Below are 6649 nucleotides of genomic sequence, written 5' to 3' on the forward strand. Positions count from 1 at the left end.
TTTCTGCTAAGTGAATTGTACTCAGGTGAAATTCAAGGTGTTGGTTGTCATCTATAAAGCTTGAATGGCTTCAGAGCCTGGCTATCTGCATCATTGCCTATTTTCAACTATGTCAATGTACCTGACAAGATATGACAGGATTAACATGTTTTGGATCCCTGTCTATTAAATTATGTTATATCATAGGACCCAAGAAAAACATATTTTCTTTTGCCCCATTTGCTCTCTTCTCAAGCTCCATATATCCCTCACCCTATGTCACGCAAGACAGCCTTAAATGCTTCACTCCTTCCATAGGTACTAGGCTTAGATATTGTGTGAATTTACCATTAGATCAGAGAGATTTGTTTGAGTCATTTCTTCATGCAGGACTTCTAAAACAAATCGTTTGTTGTTGTTGTTGTTAGCTGCGAAGTCGTGTCCGACCCATCGCGACCCTATGGACAACATTCCTCCAGGCCTTTCTGTCCTCTGCCATCTTCTGGAGTCCATTTAAGCTCACGCCTACTGCTTCAGTGACTCCATCCAGCCACCTCATTCTCTGTCGTCCCCTTCTTCTATTGCCCTCGATCTTTCCCAGCATTAGGCTTTTCTCCAGTGAGTCCTTCCTTCTCATTAGGTGGCCAAAGTATTTGAGTTTTAGCTTCAGGATCTGGCCTTCTAAAGAGCAGTCAGGATTGATCTCCTCTAGGACTGACCGGTTTGATCGCCTTGCAGTCCAAGGGACTCGCAGGAGTCTTCTCCAGCACCATAGTTCAAAGGCCTCAATTCTTTGGCGCTCAGCCTTTCTTATGGTCCAACTTTCACTGCCATACATTGCAACTGGGAAGACCATAGCCTTGACTATACGCACTTTTGTTGACAGGGTGATGTCTCTGCTTTTTAGTGTGCTGTCTAGATTTGTCATGGCTTTCCTCCCCAGGAGCAAGCGTCTTTTAATTTCTTGGCTACAGTCCCCATCTGCAGTGATCTTGGAGCCCAGGAAAATAAAATCTGTCACTACCTCCATTTCTTCCCCATCTATTTGCCAGGAATTGAGAGGGCCAGATGCCATGATCTTGGTTTTCTTAATGTTAAGTTTCAACCCAAGTTTTGCACTCTCCTTCTTCACCCGCAACAAGAGGCTCTTTAGTTCTTCTTCACTTTCTGCCATTAGAGTGGTATCATCTGCGTATCTTAGGTTGTTGATATTTCTTCCGGCAATCTTAATTCCAACTTTTGATTCATCTAGCCCTGCCTTTCTCATGATGTGCTCTGCATATAAGTTAAATAGGCAGGGCGACAGTATACAGCCTTGCCGGACTCCTTTCCCAATTTTGAACCAATCAGTGGTTCCATGTCCAGTTCTCACTGTTGCTTCTTGACCCGCATATAGGTTTCTCAAGAGACAAATAAGATGGTCTGGTACTCCCATCTCTTTAAGAACTTGCCACAGTTTGTTATGATCCACACAATCAAAGGCTTTAGCATAGTCAATGAAGCAGAAGTAGATGTTTTTCTGGAACTCCCTAGCTTTCTCCATGATCCAGCGTATGTTGGCAATTTGATCTCTAGTTCCTCTGCCTCTTCGAAATCCTGCCTGTACTTCTGGTAGTTCTCGATCCACATACTGTTGAAGTCTAGCTTGTAGGATTTTAAGCATGACTTTACTAGCATGAGAAATGAGTGCAATGGTGCGATAGTTTGAACATTCTTTGGCACTGCCTTTCTTTGGAATTGGAATGTAAACTGATCTTTTCCAATCCTGTGGCCACTGTTGAGTTTTCCAAATTTGCTGGCAAATTGAGTGTAGCACTTTTACTGCACTATCTTTTAAGATTTTGAATAGCTCAGCTGGAATACTGTCACCTCCACTAGCTTTGTTGTTGCTCAGCTTTTCTAAGGCCCACTTCACTTCACATTCTAGGATGTCTGGCTCGAGGTCAGTGACCACCTCATCGTGATTATCAGGGACATTAAGCTCATTCTTGTATAGTTCTTCTGTGTAATTTTGCCACCTCTTCTTAATCTCTTCTGCCTCTGTTAGGTCCCTGCCATTTTGGTCCTTTATCATGCCCATTTTTGCATTAAACGTTCCCTTCATCTCTCCAATTTTCTTGAAAAGATCTCTGGTCCTCCCTATTCTATTGTTTTCTTCTATTTCTTTGCACTGTTCATTTAAGAAGGCATTCTTATCTCTTCTAGCTATTCTCTGGAATTCTGCATTCAATTGGGCATATCTATGTTTTTCTCCCTTGCCTTTCGCTTCCCTCCTTTCCTTAGCTATTTGCAAAGCTTCCTCAGACAGCCATTTTGCTTTCTTACATTTCTTTTTCTTTGGGATGGTTTTGGTTGCTACCTGTTGTACAATGTCGTGAACCTCTGTCCATAGTTCTTCAGGCACTCTGTCTATCAGATCTAATTCCTTAAATCTATTTGTCACCTCTACTGTATATTCAACAGGGATATGATTTAATTCATACCTGAGTGGCCTAGTGCTTTTCCCTACTTTCTTCAGTTTAAGCTTAAACTTTGCAAGGAGAAGCTCATGGTCTGAGCCACAATCAGCTCCTGGTCTTGTTTTTACTGACTGTATAGAGCTTCTCCATCTTTGGCTGCAGAGCATATAGTCAATCTGATTTCTGTGATGACCGTCTGGTGATGTCCATGTGTAGAGCCGTCTCTTGGGTTGTTGGAAAAGAGTGTTTGCTATGACCATCGTATTCTCTTGACAAAATTCTATCAGCCTGTGCCCTGCTTCATTTTGTACTCCAAGGCCAAACTTGCCTGTTATTCCGGTTATCTTTTGGCTTCCTACTTTAGCATTCCAATCCCCCATGATGATAAGGACATAATTTTTTGGTGTTAGTTCTATAAGGTGCTGTAGGGCTTCATAGAACCGGTCAATTTCATCCTCTTCAGCACTGGTGGTTGGGGCATAGACTTGGACTACTGTGATATTGAATGGTTTGCCTTGGATTCGAACTGAGATCATTCTGTCATTTTGAGGATTGTATCCCAGTATTGCTTTTCCTACTCTTTTATTGACTATGAAGGCTACTCCATTTCTTCTGAGGGATTCTTGCCCGCAGTAGTATACCTGGTGGTCATCTGAATTAAATTCACCCATTCCTGTCCATTTTAGTTCGCTGATACCTAAGATGTCGATGTTCAGTCTTGTCATCTCTTGTTTGACCACGTCCAGCTTTCCTTGATTCATGGATCTTACATTCCAGGTTCCTATGGAGAAAAAATCTTTACAGCATTGGACTTTCCTTTCACCACCAGACACATCCACAGCTGAGCGTCCTTTCGACTTTGGCCCAGTCGCTTCATTCTTTCTGGCGCTACTAGTACTAGCCCTCTGCTCTTCCCCAGTAGCATATTGGACGCCTTCCGACCTGAGGGGCTCATCTTCCAGCGTCATATCGTTTTGCCTTTTGGTACTGTCCATAGGGTTTTCATGGCAAAGATACTGGAGTGGGTTGCCATTTCCTTCTCCAGTGGATCACGTTTTGTCAGAACTCTCGGCTATGACCTGTCCGTCTTGGGTGGCCCTGCACGGCATAGCTCATAGCTTCATTGAATTACGCAAGCCCCTTCGCCACGACAAGGCAGTAATCCATGAAGGGGAACAAATCGTTATGGTGATTTTAATGCTTGTAAGCTATCCAGAGTGATATCAATGTGGTAGCCATAGAAACTGAATGAGTGAATGTTATCCATTGTCTATCGTATGTAGTTTGTGAGACAGTTAAGTAAAACCAATGAATCAGTAGTTATTGTTTTTTACTATTATTACCATTTCTGTTATTGGAGGGATTTTATCACTGTTTTTAACTTTGTTTTATTATAAACTATTGAAAGACCTTATGTATTGGCAGTATAGTAAATGTTATTGTATTAATAAATAAAATAATAAATATATAAATATTAAAAAACATAGTTTAGATGTGTATACGACATAGCTGAAAATAAGTAGAAAATGTCAATACTTAAAATTCCACTGCAGCTCCTTTTACTTGTGCCAATCCCTTTTTTTATGCTTGTTTATGTTAACACAGTGATGATATCTTATGCCCATTGTACCTTTTGGAAGAAGAATTTGATTTTCATAAAACAAAGTAAACCTGTTTGTATGAAGAAAGCCTGAGAGTTTTCACTTGAGGCACAAATGGCTTGGTTCAAAGTTTCCTATGTTTCAAAATAACCTACATTATGCACATAGCATTCTGGAAAAGGCTGTAAAGCTAGGAAAGATGGAAGGAGAGAGAAGAAAACAGGACCAATGGCAAAGTAAGTGATTTCAGACATAGAGGTGATGAGCACAAAGACCTGAAAGAACAGGTTAGCGAGAGTGGTTATTAGGAGTCTAAAGTGGCTTAACAACGCCTGCAATTAGTGCAGGTTCGAGTCCCACCAGGCTCAAGGTTGACTCAGCCTTCCATCCTTCCGAGGTAGGTAAAATGAGGACCCAGATTGTTGGGGGCAATAAGCTGACTTTGTAATAATGCCGCTTGGGGGGGGGGCGAAAGCCCTAATAAGCAGGCATATACATAGAATGAAGGCTATTGCTAAGCACATTGGTTTGTGCTTAAATTGTAAGCCACCCTGAGTCTTCGGAGAAGGGCGGGATATAAATGGGATGAAAATAAAAATAAATAAATAAATAAATAATGAAAAAGAAGATTCTAAGTTTCTGCATGATTCTAAGGCTGGTTCCCACAAAATACTAAATTATAAGCACAGATCAAGAGATCAGATCTGCTGTGCTCACACAATGTGTGATGGAATGTGTGGGTGACCTCAGGGAACAAGGGGATGACGTGAGATGCTGCCTAGGAAACAATCAGAGAAAAGAGGCAGGAGCCCCTAGTGCAGTGATGGCGAACCTTTTAGAGACCGAGTGCCCAAACTGCAACCCAAAACCCACTTATGTATCATCGGGTGCCGGGTGGGCGTGGCCCATTGGGTGGGCGTGGCTGCAGTGGTAACGGCAGACTGGGTGGGACTAAAAAGTTCAGTCAATCAATTCCAACTTTGCAAGAACTATTTTTTCCCGCGACAAGTTGAAATTGATTGATTTAACCTTTTTTTTTGGCACACGGCGGCGGAGGCCTAAAGTGAAAAGGTTTTATAAAAGCCAGCTGAAGGCCTAGGACTGGGGCGACAGCGCGCGTGCCCACAGAGCAGGCTCTGTGTGCCACCTGTGGCACCCATGCCATAGGTTTGCCACCACAGCCCTAGTGGCTTAATGGACAGAGAAAGGAAATTAGGAAGGACCTTCCCTAATTGATCAAGCATTTAAAAGTAGGGGCAGAACATTTGTACTATCAAGATTGATGTCAGCTCTCCCAGATAAACCAGATGGGAAACATGACGAGATGAACTAATTCTACTTTGTTGTAAGGCTACATTAGCAGAATCTTTCATTCCTTGTTTAGCGTTTGCTTTGTTTATCAGCCATTCACATTTATAACAATGATGAAACTGTACATTTACCACCAATTTTCACATTTATGACTTCCACAGGCCATGCTCCAATCACATGCATTGGACAACCAGCAACAACTTGCAGCCACAATCAGCAGTGTCTCCAGTACCTTGTCTCTTCCTCTTCCTCTCCTGAGCTGAATGGAAGTCCCTGTCCTGTGGAACAGATTTCCTCTAAGATCCATGCAGATTCAATTGTGCTATAAATATTTTAAAAAATAACATAACAGTTTAGATGCGTATATGACATAGTTGAAAACAAATAGAAAACATCAATATTTAAAATTCAGTTCCCCAAGTGAGAATTGTCAGTTCCCCAAGTGAGAATTTTTGATTCTGTTTTAGCCATTTCTTATCATGTATGTTGCCTAGGTGGCTTTGGCAGTTGATGCACCTGAGAAATAGATTAAATACAGGTGGTTCTCGACATACGACCACAGCTGAGCCCCAAATTTCTGTTGCTAAGTGAAACGTTTCTTAAGTGAGTTTTGCCCTATTTTACAAAATTTCTTGCCACAGTTGTTAAGTGAATCATTGCAGATGAAAAGTTAGTAAAAGGGCTGTTAAGTGAATCTGGCTTCCCCATTGCCTTTGCTTGTCAGGAGGTCACTCCAACCGTCATAAATATGAGTCAGTTGCCAAGCATCTGAATTTTCATCACATGACCATGGGATGCTGCAATGGTTGTAAGTGTGGAAAACGGTCATAAGTTATTTTTTTCAGTGTCATTGTAACTTTGGCCGACCACTAGATGAACTGTTCTAAGTTAAAGACTACCTGTAAAGTAATAAAGTAATAAACCGCCCTGAGTCCTCAGGGAAAGGGCGGTATATAAATGCAATAAATAATAATAATAATAATAATAATAATAAATGGATAAATTAGAAACTCTCCCATCAAACATTTCTTCTTTCTGTAAACACTTGCTCACATGAGTTCTAAAAGTCCTCCTTAAAAAAAAAAATCCAACCTGAGCTTGCATGAAAGAGAAATGCAGTTGATTTTACTAATAGCATATTTGGAGCAATACCAAACCCTTATGATCCTTTTCAGTGTCTCCCCCCCCCCCCGGCTTTCATTTAAAAACAACAGGAAGGCAAGGTAAAACTGCAGGATTCACTAAGGAAACACTCTCCAATTACACTCAGACATATAAAAATGGAACCAACACAAACTG

This window comes from Vipera berus (genome assembly GCF_964194415.1).
Source record: "Vipera berus genome assembly, chromosome: 4".
Taxonomy (NCBI): domain Eukaryota; kingdom Metazoa; phylum Chordata; class Lepidosauria; order Squamata; family Viperidae; genus Vipera; species Vipera berus.